The sequence below is a fragment of the Protopterus annectens genome, chromosome 12.part0 (assembly GCF_019279795.1).
Source record: "Protopterus annectens isolate FY-2018-M chromosome 12.part0, PAN1.0, whole genome shotgun sequence".
NCBI classification, from domain to species: Eukaryota; Metazoa; Chordata; order Ceratodontiformes; family Protopteridae; genus Protopterus; species Protopterus annectens.
Genome location: NC_056746.1, coordinates 921,012,608 through 921,026,194, shown reverse-complemented (window position 1 = coordinate 921,026,194; position 13,587 = coordinate 921,012,608).

The window sequence follows — 13,587 nt, the reverse complement described above, 5'->3', positions numbered from 1 at the left end:
GAGAGGATGAAGCTAGGAACTTTTAAGGGGTTGCTTTTATATGTGTTGTATTTTCTATTACATTGTTGCCTTTTTATATTTTGAATACTGTGATTTTTTTCTTTATCTTGTGGTTTATTTGTATTCTGCTTTTAGCTGCATATTAAAACTTCAAAAGACACCACAGTTCTATCTCTTGTGAGTCTGGCAGAACTGAGAAATGATCATTTAACGATTCATACATAAGATAGAAAAGGTCACTTAAGGTTAATTTTTTGTGAAATGAAGAGGTGGAGCTAGGAACTAAACCTCCTATTTAAGGGGTAAAATAAAACATTTCATAGCCTTACTAGAAAGGCTTACCAAGACTCTGCTTCACTTTGCTGTGAAAGAAATGTTAGTTTCCTTTTATTTGATGTATGTTGTATTACTTTATTGCCTTTCTATATTTTGAATACTTGATTTGTTTTCTTTACCTAGTGTTGTACTTCAGATCTGCTTTTAACTGCATATTAAAACTTGAAAATACACCACAGCTGTGTCTCTTGAAAGTCAGGCAAAAATTAGGACTAATCAATTAAGGACTACTACATAAGATAGAAGAGGTCACTTAAGGTTAATTATTTGTGAACTGAAGGGGTGGAGCTAGACACTAAACCTTGTATTTAAGGAGTAAAACAAAATATTTCAGAGCTTTACTAGAAAGGCTCACCCAGACTCTGCTACACTTTGCTGTGAAGGAAAGGTTAGCTTGCTCTTTGATTGTTGTATTTTGTATTACTTTATTGCCATTTTATATTTTGAATACTGTGATTTGTTTTCTTTACCTTGTGTTTTACGTGTATTCTGCTTTTAACTGCATATTAAAACTTCAAAAGACCACATGTCTGTCTCTTTTGAGTCAGACAGAAATTAGAACTGATCAATTAAGGACTCATACATAAGATAGAAAAGGTCACTTATGGTTAATCCTTTGTGAACTGAGAGGGTAGAGATAAAAACTAAGCCTTCTATTTAAGCAGAAAAATAAAACATTTTAGAGCTTTACTAGAAAAGCTAACCCAGACTCTGTTACACTTTGCTGTGAAGGAAAGGTTAGTTTGCATGTTATTTGTTGTATTTTGTATTACTTTATTGCCTTTTAATATTCTGAATACTGTGATTTGTTTTCTTTACCTTGAGTTTTACTTGTATTCTGCTTTTAGCTGCATATTAAAACTTCAAAAGAGACCACAGGTCTGTCTCTTGTGAGTCAGGCAGAAATTCGAACTGATATATTAAAGACTCATGCATAAGACAGAAGAGGTCACTTAAGGTTAATCATTTGTAAATTGAGGGGGTGGAGCTAGGAACTAAATCTTCTATGTAAGGGGTAAAATAAAACATTTCAGAGCTTTACTAGAAAGGCTCAACCAAACTTTGCTCCACTTTGCTGTAAAGCAAAGGTCAGTTTACTTTTTACTTGTTGTATTTTGTATTACTTTATTGCCTTTTTATATATTGAATACTGTGATTTGCTTTCTTTACCTTGTGTTTTACTTGTATTCTGCATTTAACTGCATATTAAAACTTCAAAAGGGACCACAGCTCTATCTCTTGTGAGTCAGGCAGAACTGAGAAATGATCATTTAAGGATTCATGCATACGATAGAAAAGATCAAGTTTAAGTTTATGAAATGATGATGGGGTGGAGGGTGGAGATAGGCTAAGCTCTATTTATTGGTAAAATAAAACATTCCATGGCTTAATTAGAAAGGCTTACCAAGACTCTGCTTCACTTTGCTGTGAAAGAAATGTTAGTTTCCTTTTTTGATATATATATGTTGTATTACTTTATTTTTTTATATTTTGAATATACTTGATATGTTTTCTTTACCTTGTGTTGTACTTCAAATCTGTTTTTAACTGCATATTAAAACTTCAAAATACACCACAGCTCTGTCTCTTGAAAGTCAGGCAAAAATTAGTACTAATCAATTAAGGACTCCTACATAAGATAGAAGAGGTCACTTAAGGTTAATTATCTGTGAACTGAAGGGGTGGAGCTAGACACTAAACCTTGTATTTAAGGGGTAAAACAAAATATTTCAGAGATTTACTAGAAAGGCTCACCCAGACTCTGCTACACTTTGCTGTGAAGGAAAGGTTAGTTTGCTTTTTTATTGTTGTATTTTGTATTACTTTATTGCCATTTTATATTTTGAATACTGTGATTTGTTTTCTTTACTTTGTGTTTTACGTGTATTCTGCTTTTAACTGCATATTAAAACTTCAAAAGAAACCACATCTCTGCCTCTTGTGAGTCAGGCAGAAATTAGAACTGATCAATTAAGGACTCATACATAAGATAGAAAATGTCACTTAAGGTTAATCATTTGTGAACTGAGAGGATAGAGATAAAAACTAAGCCTTCTATTTAAGCAGAAAAATAAAACATTTTAGAGCTTTACTAGAAAAGCTAACCCAGACTCTGCTACACTTTGCTATGAAGGAAAGGTTAGTTTGCATTTTATTTGTTGTATTTTCTATTACTTTATTGCCTTTTAATATTCTGAATACTGTGATTTGTTTTCTTTACCTTGTGTTTTACTTGTATTCTTCTTTTAGCTGCATATTAAAACTTCAAAAGAGACCACAGCTCTGTCTCTTGTGAGTCAGGCAGAAATTCAAACTGATCTATTAAAGACTCATACATAAGACAGAAGAGGTCACTTAAGGTTAATCATTTGTAAATTGAGGGGGTGGAGCTAGGAACTAAATCTTCTATTTAAGGGGTAAAATAAAAGATTTCAGAGCTTTACTAGAAAGGCTCAACCAAACTTTGCTATACTTTGCTGTAAAGCAAAGGTTAGTTTACTTTTTATTTGCTGTATTTTGTATTACTTTATTGCCTTTTTATATATTGAATAGTGTGATTTGCTTTCTTTATCTTGTGTTTTACTTGTATTCTGCGTTTAACTGCATATTAAAGGTTCAAAAGAGACCACAGCTCTGTCTCTTGTGAGTCAGGCAGTAATTATAATTGATCAATTAAGGACTCATACACAAGATAGAAGAGGTCACTTAAGGTTAATCATTTGTGAACTGAAAGTGTGGAGCTAGGAACTGAACCTTCTATTTAAGGGGTAAAATAAAAAAATTCAGAGCTTTACTAGAAAGGCTCATCCAGACTCTGCTACACTTTGCTGTGAAGGAAAGGTTAGTTTTCTTTATATTTGTTGTATTTTGTATTACTTTATTGCCTTTTTATATTTTGAATACAGTGATTTGTTTTCTTTACCTTGTGTTTTACTTTTATTCTGCTTTTACCTGTATATTAAAACTTCAAAAGAGACCACAGCTCTGTCTCTTGTCAGTGAGGCAGAAATTAGAACTGATCAATTAAGGACTCATACATAAGATAGAAGGGGTCACTTAAGGTTAATCATTTGTGAACTGAGGAGGAGAAGCTAGGAACTGAACCTTTTATTTAAGGGGTAAAATCAAACATTTCAAAGCTTTACTAGAAAGGCTCATCCAGACTCTGCTGCACTTTGCTGTGAAGGAAAGGTTAGCTTTCTTTATATTTGTTGTATTTTGTATTACATTATTGCCTTTTTATATTTTGAATACTGTGATTTTTTTTCTTTACCTTGTGTTTTACTTGTATTCTGCTTTTAGCTGCATATTAAAACTTCAAAAGAGACATCATCTCTGTCTCTTGTGAGTCAGGCAAAACTGAGAAATGATCATTTAAGGATTCATACATAAAATACAAAACGTCACTTAAGGTTAATCGTTTGTGAAATGAGGGGGTGGAGCTAGGAACTAAACCTTCTATTTAAGGGGTAAAATAAAACATTTCATATCTTTACTAGAAAGGCTCAACGAGACTCTGCTTCACTTTGCTGTGAAAGAAATGTTAGTTTATTTTTATTTGATGTATTTTGTATTACTTTATTGACTTTGTATATTTTGAAAATTTGATTTGTTTTCTTTACCTTGTGTTTTACTTCTATTCTGCTTTTAACTGCATATTAAAACTTCAAAATACACCACTGCTCTGTCTTTTCAGAGTCAGGCAAAAATTAGAACTGATCAAGTAAGGACTCCTACATAAGATAGAAAAGGTCACTTAAGGTTAATTATTTGTGAACTGAAGCGGTGGAGCTAGACACTAAATCTTGCATTTAATGGGTAAAACAAAGTATTTCAGAGCCTTACTAGTAAGGCTTACCCAGACTCTGCTAGACTTTGCTGTGAAGGAAAGGTTAATTTGCTTTTTATTTGTTGCATTTTGTATTAATTTCTTGCCTTTTTATGTTTTGAATACTGTGATTTGTTTTCTTCACCTTGTGTTTTACTTGTATTCCGCTTTTAACTGCATATTAAAAATTCAAAAGAGACCATAGCTATGTCTTTTGTGAGTCTGGCAGAAATTGGAACTGATCAATTAAGGACTCATGCATCACATAGAAGAGGTCACTTTAGGTTAATCATTTGTGAACTGATGGTATGGAGCTATAAATTAAACCTTATTCTTAAGGGGTAAAATAAAACATTTTAGATTTTTACTAGAAAGGCTCATCCAGACTCTGCTACACTTTGCTGTGAAGGAACGGTTAGTTTGCTTTTTATTTGTTGTATTTTTATTACTTTATTTCCTTTTTATATTTTGAACACTGTGATTTGTTTTCTTTACCTTGTGTTTTACTTGTATTCTGCTTTTAACTGCATATTAAAACTTCAAAAGAGACCACAGCCCTGTCTCTTGTAAGTCAGCAGAAATTAAAACTGATCGCTTAAGGACTCATACACAAGTTAGAAGAGGTCACCTAAGGTTAATCATTTGTGAACTGAAAAGGTGGAGCTAGGAACTGAACCTTCTATTTAAGGGGTAAAATAAAACATTTCAGAGCTTTACTAGAAAGGCTCACCCGGATGCTGCTACACTTTGCTGTGAAGGAAAGGTTAGTTTGCTTTTTATTTGTTGTATTTTCTATTACTTTATAAAACATTTCTATATTGAATGCTGTGATTTGTTTTCTTTACCTTGTATTTTACTTGTATTCTTCTTTTAGCTGCAAAATAAAACTTCAAAAGGGACCACAGCTCTGTATCTTGTGAGTCAGGCAGAATTTAGATCCAATCAAATAAGGACTCATACATAAGATAGAAGAGGTCACTTAAGCTTAATCATTTGTGAAATGAGCGGGTGGAGCTAGGAACTAAACCTTCAATTTAAGGGGTAAAATAAAACATTTCAGAGCTTTACTAAAAAGGCTCACCCAGACTCTGATACACTTTGCTGTAAAGGAAGGGTTAGTTTGCTTTTTATTTGTTGTATTTTATATTACTTTATTGCGTTTTATATTTTGAATACTGTGATTATTTGTCTTTAGCTTGAGTTTTACTTGTATTCTTCTTTGAACTGCATATTAAAACTTCAAAACAGACCACAGCTCTGTCTCTTTTGAGTTAGGCAGAAATTAAAACTGATCAATTAAGGACTCATACATAAGATAGTAGAGGTGACTTAAGGTTAATCATTTGTGAACTAAGAGGGTAGAGCTAGGAACTAAACCTTCTACTGAAGGCGTAAAATACATAAAATAGAAGATATCACTTAAGGTTAATCATTTCTAAACTGAGAGGATGAAGCTGGGAACTAAATATTCTATTTATGGGGTAAAATAAAACATTTTAGAGCTTTACTAGAAAGGCTCGCCCGGACTCTGCTACACTTTGCTATGAAGGAAAGGTTAGCTTTCTTTATATGTGTTGTATTTTCTATTACATTATTGCCTTTTTATATTTTGAATACTGTGATTTTTTTTCTTTATCTTGTGGTTTACTTGTATTCTGCTTTTAGATGCATATTAAAACTTCAAAAGACACAACAGTTCTATCTCTTGTGAGTCTGGCAGAACTGAGAAATGATCATTTAAGGATTCATACATAAGATAGAAAAGGTCACTTAAGGTTAATTTTTTGTGAAATGAAGAGGTGGAGCTAGGAACTAAACCTCCTATTTAAGGGGTAAAATAAAACATTCCATAGCCTTACTAGAAAGGCTTACCAAGACTCTGCTTCACTTTGCTGTGAAAGAAATGTTAGTTTCCTTTTATTTGATGTATGTTGTATTTTTTTATTGCCTTTCTATATTTTGAATACTTGATTTGTTTTCTTTACATTGTGTTGTACTTCAGATCTGCTTTTAACTGCATATTAAAACTTGAAAATACACCACAGCTGTGTCTCTTGAAAGTCAGGCAAAAATTAGAACTAATCAATTAAGGACTACTACATAAGATAGAAGAGGTCACTTAAGGTTAATTATTTGTGAACTGAAGGGGTGGAGCTAGACACTAAACCTTGTATTTAAGGAGTAAAACAAAATATTTCAGAGCTTTACTAGAAAGGCTCACCCAGACTCTGCTACACTTTGCTGTGAAGGAAAGGTTAGCTTGCTTTTTGATTGTTGTATTTTGTATTACTTTATTGCCATTTTATATTTTGAATACTGTGATTTGTTTTCTTTACCTTGTGTTTTACGTGTATTCTGCTTTTACCTGTTTATTAAAACTTCAAAAGAGACCACAGCTCTGTCTCTTGTCAGTGAGGCAGAAATTAGAACTGATCAATTAAGGACTCATACATAAGATAGAAGGGGTCACTTAAGGTTAATCATTTGTGAACTGAGGAGGTGAAGCTAGGAACTGAACCTTTTATTTAAGGGGTAAAATCAAACATTTCAAAGCTTTACTAGAAAGGCTCATCCAGACTCTGCTGCACTTTGCTGTGAAGGAAAGGTTAGCTTTCTTTATATTTGTTGTATTTTGTATTACATTATTGCCTTTTTATATTTTGAATACTGTGATTTTTTTCTTTACCTTGTGTTTTACTTGTATTCTGCTTTTAGCTGCATATTAAAACTTCAAAAGAGACCTCATCTCTGTCTCTTGTGAGTCAGGCAAAACTGAGAAATGATCATTTAAGGATTCATACATAAAATACAAAAGGTCACTTAAGGTTAATCATTTGTGAAATGAGGGGGTGGAGCTAGGAACTAAACCTTCTATTTAAGGGGTAAAATAAAACATTTCAGAGCTTTACAAGAAAGGCTTACCCAGACTCGGCTACACTTTGCTGTGAAGGAAAGGTTAGTTTGCTTTTTATTTGTTGTATTTTCTATTACTTTATAAAACATTTCTATTTTGAATGCTGTGATTTGTTTTCTTTACCTTGTATTTTACTTGTATTCTTCTTTTAGCTGCAAAATAAAACTTCAAAAGGGACCACAGCTCTGTATCTTGTGAGTCAGGCAGAATTTAGATCCAATCAAATAAGGACTCATATATAAGATAGAAGAGCTCACTTAAGCTTAATCATTTGTGAAATGAGCGGGTGGAGCTAGGAACTAAACCTTCAATTTAAGGGGTAAAATAAAACATTTCAGAGCTTTACTAGAAAGGCTCACCCATACTCTGACACACTTTGCTGTAAGGGAAGGGTTAGTTTGCTTTTTATTTGTTGTATTTTGTATTACTTTATTGCATTTTATATTTTGAATACTGTGATTATTTGTCTTTAGCTTGAGTTTTACTTGTATTCTTCTTTAAACTGCATATTAAAACTTCAAAACAGACCACAGATCTGTCTCTTTTGAGTTAGGCAGAAATTAAAACTGATCAATTAAGGACTCATACATAAGATAGTAGAGGTGACTTAAGGCAAATCATTTGTGAACTAAGAGGGTAGAGCTAGGAACTAAACCTTCTATTGAAGGCGTAAAATACATAAAATAGAAGATGTCACTTAAGGTTAATCATTTCTGAACTGAGAGGATGAAGCTAGGAACTAAATCTTCTATTTATGGGGTAAAATAAAACATTTTAGAGCTTTACTAGAAAGGCTCGTGCGGACTCTGCTACACTTTGCTATGAAGGAAAGGTTAGCTTTCTTTATATGTGTTGTATTTTCTATTACATTGTTGCCTTTTTATATTTTGAATACTGTGATTTTTTTTCTTTATCTTGTGGTTTATTTGTATTCTGCTTTTAGCTGCATATTAAAACTTCAAAAGACACCACAGTTCTATCTCTTGTGAGTCTGGCAGAACTGAGAAATGATCATTTAACGATTCATACATAAGATAGAAAAGGTCACTTAAGGTTAATTTTTTGTGAAATGAAGAGGTGGAGCTAGGAACTAAACCTCCTATTTAAGGGGTAAAATAAAACATTTCATAGCCTTACTAGAAAGGCTTACCAAGACTCTGCTTCACTTTGCTGTGAAAGAAATGTTAGTTTCCTTTTATTTGATGTATGTTGTATTACTTTATTGCCTTTCTATATTTTGAATACTTGATTTGTTTTCTTTACCTAGTGTTGTACTTCAGATCTGCTTTTAACTGCATATTAAAACTTGAAAATACACCACAGCTGTGTCTCTTGAAAGTCAGGCAAAAATTAGGACTAATCAATTAAGGACTACTACATAAGATAGAAGAGGTCACTTAAGGTTAATTATTTGTGAACTGAAGGGGTGGAGCTAGACACTAAACCTTGTATTTAAGGAGTAAAACAAAATATTTCAGAGCTTTACTAGAAAGGCTCACCCAGACTCTGCTACACTTTGCTGTGAAGGAAAGGTTAGCTTGCTTTTTGATTGTTGTATTTTGTATTACTTTATTGCCATTTTATATTTTGAATACTGTGATTTGTTTTCTTTACCTTGTGTTTTACGTGTATTCTGCTTTTAACTGCATATTAAAACTTCAAAAAAGACCACATGTCTGTCTCTTTTGAGTCAGACAGAAATTAGAACTGATCAATTAAGGACTCATACATAAGATAGAAAAGGTCACTTATGGTTAATCCTTTGTGAACTGAGAGGGTAGAGATAAAAACTAAGCCTTCTATTTAAGCAGAAAAATAAAACATTTTAGAGCTTTACTAGAAAAGCTAACCCAGACTCTGTTACACTTTGCTGTGAAGGAAAGGTTAGTTTGCATGTTATTTGTTGTATTTTGTATTACTTTATTGCCTTTTAATATTCTGAATACTGTGATTTGTTTTCTTTACCTTGAGTTTTACTTGTATTCTGCTTTTAGCTGCATATTAAAACTTCAAAAGAGACCACAGGTCTGTCTCTTGTGAGTCAGGCAGAAATTCGAACTGATATATTAAAGACTCATGCATAAGACAGAAGAGGTCACTTAAGGTTAATCATTTGTAAATTGAGGGGGTGGAGCTAGGAACTAAATCTTCTATGTAAGGGGTAAAATAAAACATTTCAGAGCTTTACTAGAAAGGCTCAACCAAACTTTGCTCCACTTTGCTGTAAAGCAAAGGTCAGTTTACTTTTTACTTGTTGTATTTTGTATTACTTTATTGCCTTTTTATATATTGAATACTGTGATTTGCTTTCTTTACCTTGTGTTTTACTTGTATTCTGCATTTAACTGCATATTAAAACTTCAAAAGGGACCACAGCTCTATCTCTTGTGAGTCAGGCAGAACTGAGAAATGATCATTTAAGGATTCATGCATACGATAGAAAAGATCACGTAAGTTTAATCGTTTATGAAATGAGGGGGTGGAGATAGGATCTAAGCCTTCTATTTAAGTGGTAAAATAAAACATTCCATGGCTTTATTAGAAAGGCTTACCAAGACTCTGCTTCACTTTGCTGTGAAAGAAATGTTAGTTTCCTTTTATTTGATATATGTTGTATTACTTTATTGCCTTTTTATATTTTGAATACTTGATATGTTTTCTTTACCTTGTGTTGTACTTCAAATCTGTTTTTAACTGCATATTAAAACTTCAAAATACACCACAGCTCTGTCTCTTGAAAGTCAGGCAAAAATTAGTACTAATCAATTAAGGACTCCTACATAAGATAGAAGAGGTCACTTAAGGTTAATTATCTGTGAACTGAAGGGGTGGAGCTAGACACTAAACCTTGTATTTAAGGGGTAAAACAAAATATTTCAGAGATTTACTAGAAAGGCTCACCCAGACTCTGCTACACTTTGCTGTGAAGGAAAGGTTAGTTTGCTTTTTTATTGTTGTATTTTGTATTACTTTATTGCCATTTTATATTTTGAATACTGTGATTTGTTTTCTTTACTTTGTGTTTTACGTGTATTCTGCTTTTAACTGCATATTAAAACTTCAAAAGAAACCACATCTCTGCCTCTTGTGAGTCAGGCAGAAATTAGAACTGATCAATTAAGGACTCATACATAAGATAGAAAATGTCACTTAAGGTTAATCATTTGTGAACTGAGAGGATAGAGATAAAAACTAAGCCTTCTATTTAAGCAGAAAAATAAAACATTTTAGAGCTTTACTAGAAAAGCTAACCCAGACTCTGCTACACTTTGCTATGAAGGAAAGGTTAGTTTGCATTTTATTTGTTGTATTTTCTATTACTTTATTGCCTTTTAATATTCTGAATACTGTGATTTGTTTTCTTTACCTTGTGTTTTACTTGTATTCTTCTTTTAGCTGCATATTAAAACTTCAAAAGAGACCACAGCTCTGTCTCTTGTGAGTCAGGCAGAAATTCAAACTGATCTATTAAAGACTCATACATAAGACAGAAGAGGTCACTTAAGGTTAATCATTTGTAAATTGAGGGGGTGGAGCTAGGAACTAAATCTTCTATTTAAGGGGTAAAATAAAAGATTTCAGAGCTTTACTAGAAAGGCTCAACCAAACTTTGCTATACTTTGCTGTAAAGCAAAAGTTAGTTTACTTTTATTTGCTGTATTTTGTATTACTTTATTGCCTTTTTATATATTGAATAGTGTGATTTGCTTTCTTTATCTTGTGTTTTACTTGTATTCTGCATTTAACTGCATATTAAAGGTTCAAAAGAGACCACAGCTCTGTCTCTTGTGAGTCAGGCAGTAATTACAATTGATCAATTAAGGACTCATACACAAGATAGAAGAGGTCACTTAAGGTTAATCATTTGTGAACTGAAAGTGTGGAGCTAGGAACTGAACCTTCTATTTAAGGGGTAAAATAAAAAAATTCAGAGCTTTACTAGAAAGGCTCATCCAGACTCTGCTACACTTTGCTGTGAAGGAAAGGTTAGTTTTCTTTATATTTGTTGTATTTTGTATTACTTTATTGCCTTTTTATATTTTGAATACAGTGATTTGTTTTCTTTACCTTGTGTTTTACTTTTATTCTGCTTTTACCTGTATATTAAAACTTCAAAAGAGACCACAGCTCTGTCTCTTGTCAGTGAGGCAGAAATTAGAACTGATCAATTAAGGACTCATACATAAGATAGAAGGGGTCACTTAAGGTTAATCATTTGTGAACTGAGGAGGTGAAGCTAGGAACTGAACCTTTTATTTAAGGGGTAAAATCAAACATTTCAAAGCTTTACTAGAAAGGCTCATCCAGACTCTGCTGCACTTTGCTGTGAAGGAAAGGTTAGCTTTCTTTATATTTGTTGTATTTTGTATTACATTATTGCCTTTTTATATTTTGAATACTGTGATTTTTTTCTTTACCTTGTGTTTTACTTGTATTCTGCTTTTAGCTGCATATTAAAACTTCAAAAGAGACCTCATCTCTGTCTCTTGTGAGTCAGGCAAAACTGAGAAATGATCATTTAAGGATTCATACATAAAATACAAAAGGTCACTTAAGGTTAATCATTTGTGAAATGAGGGGGTGGAGCTAGGAACTAAACCTTCTATTTAAGGGGTAAAATAAAACATTTCAGAGCTTTACTAGAAAGGCTCACCCAGACTCTGATACACTTTGCTGTGAAGGAAATGTTAGTTTGCTTTTTATTTTTTGTATTTTGTATTACTTTATTGCCTTTTTTATTTTGAATACTGTGATTGTTTTCATTACCTTGAGTTTTACTTGTATTCTGCTTTTAACTGCATTTTAAAACTTCAAAAGAGACCACAGCTCTGTCTCGTGTGAGTCAGGCAAAAACTAGAACTGATCAATTAAGGACTCATTCATAAGATTGAAGAGGTCACTTAAGGTTAATCATTTGTTAACTAAGGGGGTGGAGTTAGTAACTAAACTTCTACTTACTGGGTAAAACTAAACATTTCAGAGCTTTACTAGAAAGGCTTACCCAGACTCTGCTATACTTTGCTGTAAAGGAAACGTTAGTTTCTTTTTATTTATTGTATTTTGTATTACTTTATTGCCTTTTTATATTTTGAATACTGTGATTTGATTTCTTTACCTTCTGTTTTACTTGTATTCTGCTTTTAACCACATATTAAAACTTCAAAAGAGACCATAGCTATGTCTTTTGTGAGTGTGGCAGAAATTGCAACTGATCAATTAAGGACTCATACATCAGATAGAAGAGGTCACTTTAGATTAATCATTTGTGAACTGATGGTATGGAGCTATAAACAAAACCTTCTTCTTAAGGGGTAAAATAAAACATTTTAGATCTTTACTAGAAAGGCTCACCCAGACTCTGCTACACTTTGCTGTGAAGGAAATGTTAGTTTGCTTTTTATTTGTTGTATTTTGTATTACTTTATTGCCTTTTTATATTTTGAATACTGTGATTTGTTTTCTTTACCTTGTGTTTTACTTGTATTCTGCTTTTAACTACATATTAAAACTTAAAAAGAGACCACAGCTCTGTCTCTTGTAAGTCAGGCAGAAATTAGAACTGATCAATTAAGGACTCATACATAAGATAGAAGAGGTCACTTAAGGTTAATCATTTGTGAACTGAAAAGGTGGAGCTATGGACTAAACCTTATATTTAAGGGGTAAAATAAAACATTTCATAGCTTTATTAGAATGGCTCACCCAGACTCTGCTACACTTTGCTGTGAAGGAAAAGTTAGTTTGCTTTTTATTTGTTGTATTTTCTATTACTTTATTGCATTTTTATGTTTGGAAATCTGCGATTTGCTTTCTTTACCTTGTGTTTTACTTGTATTCTGCTTTTAACTGCATATTAAAACTTCAAAAGGGACCACAGCTCTGTCTCTTGTGAGTCAGGCAGAAATTAGAACTGATCAATTAAGGACTCATACATAAGATAGAAGAGGTCACTTAAGGTTAATCATTTGTGAACTGAGAGGTGGAGCTAGGAACTAAACCTTCTATTTAAGGGGTAAAATAAAACATTTCAGAGCTTTACTAGAAAAGCTCACCAGACTCTGATACACTTTGCTGTGAAGGAAAGGTTAGTTTGCTTTTTATTTGTTGTATTTTGTATTACTTTATTGCCTTTTATATTTTGAATACTGTGATTTGTTTTCTTTACCTTGAGTTTTACTTGTATTCTGCTTTTAACTGCATATTAAAACTTCAAAAGAGACCACAGCTCTGTCTCTTGTGAGTCAGGCAGAAATTAAAACTGATCAATTAAGGACTCATACATAAGATAGAAGAGGTCACTTAAGGTTAATCATTTGTGAACTGAGGAGGTGGAGCTAGGAACTAAACCTTCTATTTAAGGGGTAAAATAAAACATTTCAGAGCTTTACTAGAAAGGCTCATCCAGACTCTGCTAAACTTTGCTGTGAAGGAAAGGTTAGTTTTCTTTATATTTGTTGTATTTTCTATTACTTTATTGCCTTTTTATATTTTGAATACTGTGATTTTT